The 15,680-nt window shown below is 35.8% G+C and overlaps 1 protein-coding gene across 3 annotated transcripts in view; it reads left to right on the forward strand.

Annotated features, from left to right (window-relative positions):
• Positions 1–15,680, forward strand: part of LOC127655440 (free fatty acid receptor 3-like) — a 526,022-nt gene that overhangs the window by 31,731 nt on the left and 478,611 nt on the right. The window lies entirely within an intron of this gene.

Genomic DNA, 15,680 nt, shown 5'->3' on the forward strand with positions numbered 1-15,680 from the left:
GAGATGTCCGTTTTAGATCTTTTCATCTGGAAAGCATCACAACCTAATAAACATCTGCTAAACATCTTAAAAAGATCAGATTTACAAACGTTCGAAATCACAAATGTCTCAGTGACATCCGCTGAACGTCTTATTGACATCCAAGAGAAAACGTCTAATAGACATATTGCAGATGAGCAAATAACCAGATGATGTGATGAAATGGTAGTCTGGGTGACGAACATGTGCTATCGGGGTTAGAGTGTTTGTAAATCTGATCGTTTTAAGATGTTTAGCAGATGTTAATTAGATTGTGATGCTTTCCAGATGAAAAGATCTAAATCAGACATCTCGGAGATGTACGTGTGCTATCTGGGCTACTATTCAACACTGTCAGACGGCACACTGACAGCAAATCCACAGTCCTGTGTGAATTGTAAGTGCAGCGTAGATCTAGCGGGAAGACTAGCAGCTGTACATCATTGCACCATTAGAGGGGTAACTCCAAGCCAATCACATGTAAGCCATTGCTTTATAAGTCTGCTCACAATCTATCACATTGCTGTTTTAGTGTGCTAATACGGCAACCTCCTCCACCCCACCACCACCTGTTGAGTCCCGTCCTCCACGGGGGTAGGCTCCTCGCCCCTGCCTCCTATCTCCGGCAGGATATGACGGTTCCGAGTACAACTTCTTCGGACTGCCAGACGGGGCTTACGCCAAAGAGAGACATTACTTTATTGTATTACATTCATCATATAAATGTCATCATAAATTTCACTCAAGTCTGCGAGTCCTGATAGAAATATATCGCTTGTAAAATTGTCAAGACAGGCCCCCATTAGGCATCCCAGCTCATCATGTAAAATAAAACAGCCTTTTCTAGGCTAGGCTATTAATATGACTGGATTCTTCATCTAATTTGCATGTAACCCTACATGATTTTAAACATATTTTTCAAAAAGTTCTATTCATTTCTTTTTAATGAGGAAAATATTACTATGTGAACCTTTGAGGTTACGGAGGCCCTGAGGTATGTCTGCAGAAAGAGGAGTTTTGTTGTTTGTCTAGACATTGCACATACTTTTCAAGGAAAATCTAGAAAAAGTAAGGCTTCTTTGAGTTTTTATTAAGTTAAACTTTATGAGGAAATTTATTTGAACATATATGTTGTATTTAATGTAATAAACATTAAAGGGCAAAAGCCTTTGAACATAAATGGTCAATTTTTACGCTCATGCAATATAATTTTTTTAACGGCTGCTCTGGAGACAAAAATAGATCACAGGAAGCACACAGCAGAAGCTGTAGAAGACTCATGTGCTCGTACATATAAACTCAACTCTACTTTAAGAGAACAACAACAACAAAAAAGATATTAAAAGACAGAAAGTTCAAAGTGAAGCAAACCACAACAAGGAGAATAAAATCAATCTGACATTTTCCTTTGAAGGGCACAGCAGTTCTTACAAAGAGCTAATAAATGTTTTTTTAAGCATGACATTGAGGTTGTGTCCTACTAGCCGTCTCGAAGCTACTCGATTGTGGTAGGAGTTGACATTTACTGGCTGCTTTTGCACAATGTTTGCTCTCTTCTTCACGTCTTATTAGGGGGGTGACAGACAAAACCAACTTGGTTTCGCGACAAGTCATAATAGCACTATGAGACGGTGACATTGTAATAAAATGTCTGAGTTGGCTCGTACAAAAACGTATGACTTACTTCCATAGAGAAAAATAAACCAACAAACTATGTTAGAACGATTACCGCTGACTCTAAACTACCCAAGCATAAAGTCTGACCCCTTTCCCAAACCCTAACCATGATTTTAGTTGGAAGTTATCTTTTGTGTACAACGGAAGAAAGAAAACAGGGTTTGATCGAGACGAGGGAAGCATATAACAGGTTACTGACATACATCAGTCATTTCTATTGCATAAATAAACATGAAATGGGTAATAAAATATATTCACTGACATTTAATTTCCTTAAAGTAAAGTCAAATTACTAGAGTTGTCATTAGACTATGTTGGACAAAAACACAACCTTCTCTGAAGTTGTATATTTCTTCACGTGCAGAAGAGAAGCTTGCAGAAATAAGAACAGGATCACTGTGGGAACACAAACAACTGTAATATACTGAGATTGGATACATGGTCTTTCATAAGTTTACCTGTGAATGTGCACATTTGAGTATTTGTTCTTTCAGGGGTTGCCATGTCCATGCACGACTTCCAAGAGAAAGGTTTTAACTGTTGTGTAAGTATTTGCGATATGTGGCTGAGTTAAGGATTTGGATCAGATCTGAGCAGGAGAATGGCTTCTCGTGCTCATTGGTCAAAGACAAGAGAGTCCACTTCAATGACTGAATGATAATTTCAAACAAGTTGGATGTTGTTGGAGAGTCAACAGTGCTCAGCAGTGGCTTGGGACATTTTAAACCAGTGAGCATGATTTAGATTCATAAATGACTATGTAAATGAAGTTTACTGCTTAAAATCAGCTGAAAAGAGCCGTTTAAACAGGAAATGTTATTGCGTTCAAAAACTAACATGATCACATGGGAAATTAACATGCTGTTCGAAATGCTAATGTACCCTGAAATCGACCAAATTCGACCAAAAAGTGCCTTCCCCAATCAGACATTTTTGCATCAATTCAAATGAGTTCATCTTTCCCTGTGTTGCTACTATTATCGGAGTCACCGGTTCTGTTCCAATGGAAACCAGGAAGTAATTGTGTTCCCATCTCAGGGGTACCATTTTTGCTCTAAAATGATATTTTTACTTAACTGATGGTTAAGTGTAGGGTTGGGGTTTGGGTTAGAGAGTGGGGTTAATAAAATGTCTATTCCTGTTCACTGTATTACATCATTTACATTGTAAATACTCAATAATTTATATATATATATATATATTCCATATGATAACATCCACATACATTTTTGACAATGTCTCAAGATCTCAGCAGTTTTCTCGGGCCTATCCCAAGACATCTAATGTTTTCTTTATTTAATATATGCCATGAAATATAATAATAAGGTATGCCAATGTTACAGTCAAGCACATTTTTATAAAACTATATTTTTTGTTTGTGTTTAAAGGGATAGTTCACCCAAAAATTTACTCATCCATATACACACACACACACACACACACACACACACACGTTGTGTTTCCATGTTTTATGGGGACTTTCCATAGACATATTGGTTTTTATACTGTACAAACTTTATATTCTATCCCCTAAACCTAACCCTACCCCTAAACCTAACCCTCACAGAAAACATTCTGCATTTTTACATTTTCAAAAAACATAATTTAGTATGATTTATAAGCTGTTTTCCTCATGGGGACCGACAAAATGTCCCCACAAGGTCAAAAATTTCGGGTTTTACTATCCTTATGGGAACATTTGGTCCCCACAAAGTGATAAAACACACACACACACACACACACACACATATAAAATCTGCCATACCAGAAATGTGACTTACTTTCTTCAGCAGAACACAAATGAAGATATTTAGAAAGATATCTCAGCGCTGTAGGTCCATACAATACAAGTGAATTGTGACCAGAAAGAAACTTTAAAAAATCCATATGACTCCAGTGTTTAAATCCATATCTACAAAAGTGATATGATAGGTGTGGGTGAGAAACAGAACAAGCTTTAAGTCCTTTTTTACACCACGTGTAAAAACCTTCAGAGTGGAGATAAAGAGTAAAAAAATGACTTATCTGTTTCTCACCCACACCTGCTGTATTGCTTCTGAAGATATATATTTAAGCACTGGAGTCTATTAGATTACTTCTATGTTTCCTTTATATGATTTTTGGAAAAATGTCATACACATCTGTGATGGCATGAGGGTGAGTAAATGATGAGAGAATTTTTGGGTGAACTATCCCTTTAACAATATTGATGATAAAATGTATATATTAATTGTTTGCATTATGTTAATGAGAATTTAGGCCGACAGTGTGCTAAATTGTCATCAAAATGTGATGATGCAAAAAATCTCATTAGTCCTAAAATCATTTAATTTTCTTTTTGCAAAATATAATTTATGTTATAAATAAAAGATGTTTTATTACAACACATTACAAAGTGCATAATAACAATTCAAATTAATGAACAGATAAATAGAAAATGATATTCATTGCATACAGTAAATATTTGTGCATCATATGAAACATTCAGAAAAACATTAACCCTTTCAGAAAATTACAATTCTTACCTGTCCATCTGAAATCCGTCTGCTTTCCTCACCCTGAAAAGAATTCATCACTTCTATGGACACCTTTAACATCCTCACTGACTCCATATATGACTTATGGGATATATTTCATGTTTTCTAAATCCATACAAACGTTTTGTGTGAGTAACAGACCAAAATTGCACATGTTGTCAGCCACTGACTGTGTCAGTTTTAGTCCTGCAGGGGGCGCTTGACGCTATCAAAACCAAATCCTCCAAGCATCTGCATTTAAATATCAGAATGTTTTATATCATAACTGAAAAGTAATTTTTTTAAGTAGTACAATGAAGAAAGGAACCTCAGTTTTTGTCTGATTATGACAGACTCACCGTCATGCGATATCAAGGTATCTCATCCTAAATCATTTTCAGCATTGGAGGGGACAAATCAGCATCTTCCCAGTATTCCACCCAAATCTAAGGCACTGCAAAAGATTACTTAAAATGTTTTCTTTTTGGCATAATTCATTCAGTGACTATTTTACAATCACTAACAGTATCTTATGTAGTTTCGCTCAGTCTTGCAAAAAAAAAAAAATAATAATAATTTGGGATGTGTTTTGCACTGGAACTGATCGGTCCTTGTGTGTGTTGAGGGTGGTGTGGTGCAGAAATGTGTGGTATTTTTGTATTAAAGTGTAATCTATGTTTTCACATTTTTATTTTAACTTTTAATGTTTTTGTTTTTTTTATAAGCCCCCAAAAACCTGTCTGAAGTGGGGTTGAAAATAGGATCCTTGTTGGAAATGTAATAAAAGCATTTAATAATGTATGATGCGTGATAATATGTATTATTGAAGTAGTATATCAAAAGTGCAGATCCCTGATGTACAACTAAAAATGCAATTCACTTTCAAACATCACTTTCAGCTTCGGCCACTGGGAGCAGTGATCTGAATTTCGGTATACACGGACCAATTTCTGCAGCAGAACTTTCAACATCGTGTCGCCGAATTCAATGTGATCCATCTGTCAAAAACACCTAGTTGCAATGTATCAGAATGGAACAGAAGCATGCATTTTCAAAAGTTGATTTAGCGTTAATAAAAACATTGACTAAGTGTTATAAATGCCACACTATTGGTGCAAGATGCTGGAAAACAGCAAGACGTACTGGAACAGTCAGAGACGTACATCAACGTCATGTTTGCATCGTCCAACAATTAAAAATAAATAGTGCCGTGGAACACAAGGACGCACCTTGCAATAACGTATCTTCTGTTTAGGAAAGTTTTGCAGCTATACATCAAAGCACAAAGATCTTTAAATAGCTGTTCTTCCTACAACATATCGTGATGAGTCAGAAGACAAGTGAAGAAGGAAAAAAAAAACGCCGTAGTGTTATGTTAAAAACAAAATTCATTTTTATTTTTCTCCTTCCATTTAAGTTCTTTACTTTTTTCTCCTCCTTATGGATTAAAAAAGGTACACACACCTAAAAAGAAATGACAGAAAAACTGTAAAACATATTACTTCAAAGAAACATCACATCACATCACAGAATGTGTCGTTGTGGAAGACGACGTTCTGTTCTTTCCACTGTTGTTCAATTGCGTCGTTGATTTCTTGAAGATAGTCAACAGTTACGGGGGATAAAATCCATTTGTCTGAAACAGAATCACAAACCTTCGTATCTGCCGTAAGAAGGCCAGAGAATGTACACAGACATACACACACTCACACACACACATAAACAGCTATTTTACAGAGATACTGAAGTGGAGGTCTGGGATACATAACCCTGATGAGGTGCTTGGATCAGGGGGTGGAGGAAAGGAGAAGAGACGGGGAATAAAAGGGAAGGGCAAAACATGCAAAAAAGCATGTTATTAATCACTTTTTTATTATTTGTTTTCAAGTAAATATATGGAAACATCCCTAAAGATTCATTTACTAAGAGAAAAATGGCATACAATTAAAAAGAATATATCTTGAATTAAGTTATGTTTTTAAGCATAAACATCACTAAAGTTTGTTGGATTTATGCTTAAAAACAAGAAAATGAAGGGAAAACTGCCAATGGGGTAAGAAAAATTAACTTTATTCAAGATATAATATCTGTCAACAAGTCTAAATATCATACGCAATTTTGCTTCTCAAGTAAATTTGTGTTGTTTTAAGGACGTTTCGATATTTGCACTTGATAACAAGACTTTTTTGCAGTTCTGCGACAGGGAGATGGCACAACTGATTTACAAACTTACTCAAAAACAAACTGTCGCTGGGTAATGATGTATTTACCATCATGACTGACAGTGCAGACTTCACTTTGCGAGAAAAAACAGCATGCATTGTTGACATTCAGCACGACTCGGAATGAAATGCTTATTGAAATTCACCGCAGTGGGTCACACACCCACTGGTTTCGCAGGAACTAGCCCTGTAATGTTTCCATGATGGTTATGTGGTGTTAGGACAAAGGAAATAGTGTTAATTATGCACTTTAATAATTAGTGAGTTCTTGTTCAAACAAATGCAAATGACTGACATAAAAACAGACGCAATTACAACGCATGCATCTAACTATCTATCTATCTATCGGACTGTCTGTCTCTCTATCTGTCTGTCTGTCTCTCTATCTGTCTGTCTGTCCATCTGTCTGTCTGTAAATCTATCTGTCTGTCTGTCTATCTATCTATCTGTCTGTCTCTCTATCTGTCTGTCTGTCTCTCTATCTGTCTGTCTGTCTCTGTCTGTCTATCTATCTGTCTGTCTGTCTCTCTGTCTGTCTGTCTCTCTGTCTATCTATCTGTCTGTCTGTCTCTATCTGTCTGTCTATCTCTCTGTCTGTCTCTCTATCTGTCTGTCTGTCTATCTATCTATCGGTCTGTCTGTCTGTCTCTCTGTCTATCTATCTGTCTATCTCTCTGTCTGTCTGTCTATCTATCTGTCTGTCTGTCTCTGTCTGTCTGTCTGTCTCTCTATCTCTCTGTCTATCTGTCTCTCTGTCTATCTATCTGTCTATCTCTCTGTCTGTCTATCTCTCTGTCTGTCTGTCTCTCTATCTGTCTGTCTGTCTCTATCTGTCTGTCTCTATCTATCAGTCTGTCTGTCTATCTATCTGTCTGTCTATCTCTCTGTCTGTCTGTCTGTCTATCTATCGATCTATCTATCTATCATCTGTCTGTCTGTCTGTCTATCTATCTATATGAAATGCCTGTCTGCTTTCCTCACCCTGAAAAAATTCATCACTTCTATGGATATAACATCCTCACTGACTCCATATATGAATTATGTGATATATTTCATGTTTTCTAAATCCATGCAAAAGTTTTGTGTGAGACCTACAGACCAGAATTGCACATGTTGTTAGCCACTGACTGTCTTATGAGACACAAAGTTTTTTTCCTGCAGGGGGCGCTTGACGCTCTGAAAACCAAATCCTCCACGCATCTGCATTTAAATCTCAGAATTTTTTTATATCGGAACTGGATAGTTATTTTTAATAAAAACTGATAATTGTAAGCGTGAATGGAAATCCGTTTCAGCATTATCTATCAAAGCATTTTTTTAAATCCTCATCCAGTATTAATAATCAACTGTGATTGGCCCATCCTGGCCAGCGCTGAAAAAAATAACAGGTACCAGGTGACACCGCCGTAAGAGAGGAACCTCTGATTATGTTCTTGTTTGAATTTAATATTTGAATTTAGGTAATAATATCATTTTTGTTTTTAATGTTTTATAAGCACCCAAAAACCTTTCTGAATCAGTGTTGAAAATAGGATCCTTGTTGGAAATGAACAGACAATACAAATTAAGGATTTAACTTGATAATATGTATTATTGAAGTAGTATTGCTTGTCAGTTGACCATGTTGTTGAACTGCATGTGTATGTATATTTTTATAGTTAATAGAATCTTTAAAACACATTGCATTAGTCGTGCATAGATTACCCGGAGGAAATTGAGTAAGGGGTGAACAATGTGTGGAATTGTATTCTGGCACTTTGGTAGAAATAAGAAAAATTGTTGTCTGTCTATCTAACTATCTGTCTATCGTCCTACTAACGTATCTAACTACCTAACTATCTACTATTGAAAATCATGCATCACAATGTCAGGCATCATCAAATGTACTTCAAGCCAAAATATCTGCCTTTGGCTGCTTTAACTCAATAGTCTCTCTAGCGGGCGATCACACAGGACATAACGTTGTGTTCAAACACCGTAAAGACGGAAAGCAACTGAACTGAACTTGGGAGCATTAGTGTCTCGAGATACATTTTACACTAGCTCGATTTCATGCATCATTCTCAAATATATCAGTTTGTAACTCATAACACAATGCAAGCGTATTTTAAACTATAGCAGACATTAGTGTAATAAATGTAGGCTTCTTTTTCAGGCCATTGCATTGATCTCACTACGGAAGAAAAAATAAAAAGGTAATTCTGACTTGAAATCTCGCAAATGCCACGCCATTTCTTGTATTTGTGACTTTATCTCAAGCAATTGCAACTTTATTTCTCATAATTCATGCAATTATAAGAAATAAAGTCACAATTGCTAGAAATAAAGCCTCAATTACAACATATAGTCACAATTGCGAGATATAATGTAACAATTAAAAATAAGTTGAATTTACGATTGAAACAATTACGGGAAATAGTCACAATGAAAAATTTTTGTTTTGCAATCGCTACATAGTCACAATTACAAGAAACATATTTGCAGTTTGCTACAATTACAGGAAAGTCACAACTTCATAACATAGCTTAACAAATGTGAGATATAAGTCACAATTACGAGAAATAAAGTTGCAATTGCTACGTATAAAGTCACAATTATGAGAAAGTTGTAATTGCAAGATACATCATAAGAATTGCTAGATCTAAAGTCACAATTTCGAGAAAAAAACACAATTGCGAGATATAATTTAACAATTGCGATATCTAAAGTTGCATTTACGATAATTGTATTTCACAATTATGAGTAAAAGGCACAATTACAATAAATAAAATCACAATTACGAGATCAAAAGTTGCGTTTATGAAAGTTACAACTACGAGAACATTTAATTATATAAATAAAGTCATATAAAGTCACGATTACAATAACATAGCAATTGCTAGATCTAAAGTCGCAATTACGAGAAAAAAATCACTATTGAGAGATATAATTAAACAATTACGTGATCTACAGTTGCAATTACGAAAGTCACAACTATGAGAAATAAAGTCGGAACTACAAGAAATTAAGTTATATAAAGTCAAAATTACAAGAAAGTCACAATTGTGAGATATAACCAAGCAATTCCTAGATCTAAAGTCACAATTACAAGAAACACATTTGCAATTGTGAAATCTAAAGTTGCATTTATATATAATTGTATTTCACAATTATGAGAAAAAGGCACAATTACAATAAATAGTCACAATTGCGAAAAACAACAGCAATTTTGAGATATAAAGTCATACTTATGAGAAATAAAGTCACAATTGCTAAATATAAAGTCACTATTATGGGAAATTAGCAATTGCGAAATATAACTTCGCAATTGTGAGATATAAAAGTCACACTTACAAGAGATAAAGTCACAATTGCTACATACTGTATAAAGTCAAAATGACGAGAAATAAAGTTGCAATTGCTACATATAAAGTCACAATTACGAGAAAGTCACAATTGCAAGATACAACATTACAATTGCGAGATCTAAAGTTGCATTTACGAAAGTCACAACTACGAGAAATAAAGTCGTAACTATAAGAAATGAAGTCATATAAAGTCACAATTATATGAAAGTCACAATTGTGAAATATAACCAAGCAAATGCTAGATCTACAGTTGCAATTACGAGAGTCACAATTACAAAAAAAGATTGTCGCTATCATTACATATAGTCACAAGTACAAGTCGCAATTGAGAAATAACATAGCAATTATGAGAAATAAATTCGTAATTATAAGAAATAAAATCATATCAAGTCACAATTACAAGAAAGTCACAATTGTGAGATATAAAATAGCAATTGCTAAATATAAAGTTGCATTTAAGATAATTGTATTTCACAATTATGAGAAAAAGGCACAATTACAAAAAAAAATCACAATTATGAAAAATACATTTGCAATTGCTACATATAAAGTCACAATTGCGAAATATAACAGCAATTTTGCGATATAGTTGCAATTATGAGGAATAGTCACAATTACAAAAAAATCACAATTGCGAGATATAACGTAACAATTGCGAGATCTAAAGTTTCGTTTATGAAAGTCACAACTACGAGAAGATTTAATTATATAAATAAAGTCATACAAAGTCACAATTACAAGAAAGTCGCAATTGTGAGTTATAACATAGCAATTGCTAGATCTAAAGTCGCAATTACGAGAAAAAAATCACTATTGAGAGATATAAGTTAACAATTACGAGATCTTAAGTTGTATTTACGAAAGTCACAACTACGAGAAATAAAGCCGTAACTATAATAAATTAAGTCATAAAAATTCACAATTATATGAAAGTCACAATTACGAAATATAAAGTCACAATTACGAGAAAGTCCCAATTGCCAGACATAAAGTTGCAATTATGTGAAATAAAGTCAACATTTTGAGAAATAAAGTCAGAATTACCTTTTTGTTTCATAAATTAGATTTTCTTTTACAATGGGATCAAGGCACCATATGTTGAATAGAACAGCTAGCTACCTAAATATCACATCAGGTTCAATGGCATGGGCATTTGATGTTAACTATTACTTTTATAAATACTATTATAAATGCGCTGCATTTCCCATATTTAGCAGCATATAATCTTGTGATATAACTGATACATACCAATAATGAGGATCTGTATCTTATAACTCATATTCTATTTGTCAGCTATATCTGATTATGACTATATCTAACATTTGCCCACAATCTATTTTCTATTTCTACATGCAAACTGTCAGTGTAGTGTTTCAAGACACACAGTATCAATAGGCACTGACATTTTAAAAGTAAATTCTCTCTGTACATATTTAATTTGTATGTAGGCTATTGCATTAATTATGCAATATGGACATAATGAAAAAAAAATACATGCAATACCAAAAGCAACTGAAGAGATGTTGAAAAAGAACTGGTGGCTGGTAAAATAGCTTAATCAAACATTCTTTTCATTATCATTTTATTTGCACTAATTGTACTCAGATAGCTTAAAGGCTATGGATAAATACTTTTGTGCTCTTGTAAATGAATGATCATGTCCAATGAAAAGTAGCTCGAGGAAGCAGAGATGTTGCAGAGTGATTTGTTAGCGCCCACTAGTGGCGCACTTACTGCATTAACATTATATAAAGACTCAGGACTTTACTGTTGTTTGTTCACATTTAATGGGATCTAATCAGGGACACATCCACTTTGAATTAGATTTAAGATCCATAGGATTGAGCTTCACGTGAATAAAAACATTCAATTCACTGTTGTGCTGTTTTCATGAATTTCCTCCCAGTTTATTCCGTCTACCCCTCGCTGAGAGCTCCGTCTCTAATCACAGAAACCATTTCAAACCTGCTCGAGTTCATGTGTCCCAAAACCCCGTCCCTCCTCCACACCAGACCTCTAGCTCAGTCCCCTCTCAGTCTGAATCTCGGAGCGGGAATCATGAGGGGAGAATGATCCCATCCCATAACACACCAACAGCGCTCCATCACATCACATCAATATTCAGACAACCAACAAATCTCCACCCAAAACAAACATTTACATGCGTTATACCCACATCGAGAATTGCGACGACATTTCATACACATTTTGTTTTTGTTTTTGTTTGTTTGTTTACTTATATTTGAGGAGAACACGTGTACACAGAGATGGATTGGTGATGCTAACATGAATATGACTAGATAAAAAGTGAGATCAAAAGTTGAAGGGACCCCCTTACCTGCATTTGTGCTTAAAATATAATCCATATATGTACACAAAAACTATATGACACGAGTCGCAACTAAAAATGCATGAATGTCATTGCATTAGAGTGTCATGCTCAAGCTCTGTAACATCTCTGAGCCATTTTTGTCTACTTGGACTTTTAATCAAGTTTTGTCAAAGTGTTCAAATGCCTATTTTCTTCATTTGATTACTATGTATCTCTTGTTTTATCATTTAAAATCCTGTGAAATGTTTTGCACGAGGACTCTTGGTTTGATGTTGTATTTATTGCAAAGACGTGTACACATTTTCATGTTTGTCTTAAGGGTCTAAATACATTTTGGGGTCAATGTACCAATGTATGTACTTCCGGACAACATTTTGAACATGTTGTACTTGCCACTAAACAGTACGTGATTTTTGAACATCGAGGAGCAATTGCACAGGACAACCGGAGGAGAACTTTTCTAAAGCCAAATTATTGCATTCAAACTATGATTTGTAATATGTGTCTTGCAGTGTGTAAAATCTCCCATAATCCGGGCACATTGTACAAATACTCCCCATTTTGTGGATTCATTTAGCTTTGTAATAATGGCAAAGTGCCCATTAGAGTTTGTAAATTGGACTTTAACTAGGTTTAAATTTAATTTGGGTGTTATTGCTGGTTGAAATTAAATAATGAGACTCACTGGCAGCAACTATACATTATCGTGTTATAGTATGTACAGCATTAGCATTGGAAACGGAACGGTCAGAAACGCTGCACTCATGGCAGGGTCATTGTGAACAGATGCATAAACCACAGCAGCCACAGTGCGTTAAGATGCACGCTGCTGCGTTACGTCAAAGCCTCTTTACTGTGTGCTCTTAAGTGGAGGTTAATTAGCCTGTCGGGGATTGGACTCCACATCGGGCTTAAGACTCGAATCAAAGGCACAGCTGTCCTTGAAGAGGGATCTGTCAGCGCCAGGACTGAGCTTGATTTATGAGCTCTGCCGCTCCCCAGATGGGGGACAGAGAAAATATGATGGTCCGCTTGCTTAGCGAGTCACAGTTGCAGGCTAATTACATCTTTATTTCCCGCTAATCTGATTCTCTTTCGGCTGCTCACAGAATCTAATGCTGTGTTCCATTCACTCGGAAAGTCAGAATTCCCAACTTTCAACAGAATAGCACTTTAAGTGGAAAACTAGTGTGGAAATAAGCAAGTCAAAATTGGGTGTTTGACTAGCATTGTGTAGCACTGCAATTTGGTTTCTTCGTTGATGATACGACACCTGCAAAGCTAACGATAGCGTTGCAGACCGTTTTGTTTCCTCATGAGGCATCACCTTCTGCACATTGTGAATGCCTTTTTAATTGAGTTCCAACCATAAAGTACGAATATCCGACTTGGAATGGAACGCAGCATAAGACCAAGAGGTTGGCATGTAATTGCGGAATATTTTGGGTTTGGTCACCGAACCAGAAATTGGCGTTACATCATTATGGCAGAATACATTACAGTCATAAACAGCTTTGATACATACACATTTTAAATTATATTGGGCGCACACACACTAGAGTTTACTCTGTGTCAGAGAATGTGGCTAAAGCACTGATTTCAACAGGGATGGTGTGTCGCAAAGACGTAGAGGCAAAACGCAAGGGTTTGTGAAAGCGATGCTCCATCATGCAACCAAAACGTTTGCTGCAACACCATCTGATGTAAGCATCCATTGACCAATGAGACCTTCAGACAGGCGGGTCCGGTTGTGCTTCTGGAAATCCATCCAGTTCTTTCCACACCCTCAAAACAGATCGTATGCATTTCTATCCATCCAACGCTCCACCATAGCTTTCTCTAGTACATACCTGCAAACTCCTCAGAGTAAAAAAGGTGACAGTATCGCCGGGGGGGTAACGATAAGCCTAGCTAACGTTACAGGGATATTCCACCATTTGGGGAATTAAGCTCATTTTCCACCTCCCCTCGAGTAAAACAATAGTTTTTGTACCGTTTTGGAAACCATTCATACCACTTTTAGCATAGCTTAACGTAATTTATAGGTATGACGACAATACTAGGGGTGGAACGGTACACAGAAGTCACGGTTCGGTTCATACCTTGGTTCAGACATCACGGTTCGGTACGATTTCGGTACAATGGAGTGAAAAGCAAAACAAAAATATAGATAGCATTTTTATCATTTTCTTAAGCCTTGAATTTTTTAAATGAGTTTTATTAATAAAGGCTTAGAACCAGTTTATTTGTAGTGCACTGACAATAGTTTTATTGGGCGGCAGTGGTGGCTCAGCGGTTAAGGCTCTGGGTTACTGATCAGAAGGTCGTGGGTTCAAGCCCCAACACCACCAAGACACCACTGTTGGGCCCTTGAGCAAGGCCCTTGAACCTATCTGCTCCAGGGGCGCCGTATCATGGCTGACCCTGCACTCTGACCCCAGCTTAGATGGGATATGTGAAAAATAAATAATTTCACCATGTATATGCAGAAAATGTATGTATAATGTGTGACAATTGGTCAAATTAAATTAATTAAATTAAATTACAATTAGTTTATTAATAAAAATTAATAAAAAGACCTTGAGATATGTTTGGTAATTGTACCTGAATGAATTTAAAATTAATTTGCTATATTTCAGATAAATATATTTGTTTTCCTTAATTTTAATTAACCCTAACTTTATTCTCATCTGAATTATAAATAATTGATTTCCGTATAATATAATATTACCATTAAAAACACATTTGATTTTCTTTTTTAAGCAACGTAGAATGTGTAACTTAAAAATAAACAGATTAGTGCTCTGAGGACAAGAAATGAAAACCAATGCGATATGATGAATGTCCAAAAGATAGAACCCACAGACTGTTTTGAAATGGGGTTGGATAAATGTTTTGCTTTTAAAACTGTGTGTGTTTTTGGTTGGGTGACAGTTGTAGGTTACAGTTTGACAAGAGTTTAGAGTGTGACAAAAGCACAATGTTGTATATGATTGCGAGTGTACACAAATAAGTAAACACTTTGCAGTTTGAATGATGTCCTGTATTAACAAAATGATGGAGTATGTTTTTGTTTCCAATGTTCGAACGCGCCCGCGCGCCTCTCTCTCACTCACTCACTCACACACACACACACACACACACACACACACACACACACACACACACACACACACACACACACACACACACACCACACCACACCACACCACACCACACACACACACACACACACACTACAGCATTACAATCTTGACATCGCAGCCTGTTTATTATGCTGCGTTAACACCAAACGTGAATAGAGCTAAATTTATCGCTATCTATTGTTTTATTATTTTTTTTTCCCTTGTATTCTCTGTGCAAATTCGTGCACCGAACCGTGACACCCGTACAGTTTCGGTTCAATACGAATAACTTACATGTACCGTTCCACCCATAGACAATACAATATTATTGTAAATTACATCACATAAAAAGCGGTAGCTAACGTTACTTGAAACAAGCAAACAAATAGCTTTTGTTTTTGCTCCAAAAAGCTTGACTTACCTCGAATTTCACATACGATTCC

This window comes from Xyrauchen texanus, chromosome 15 (genome assembly GCF_025860055.1).
Source record: "Xyrauchen texanus isolate HMW12.3.18 chromosome 15, RBS_HiC_50CHRs, whole genome shotgun sequence".
NCBI lineage: Eukaryota > Metazoa > Chordata > Actinopteri > Cypriniformes > Catostomidae > Xyrauchen > Xyrauchen texanus.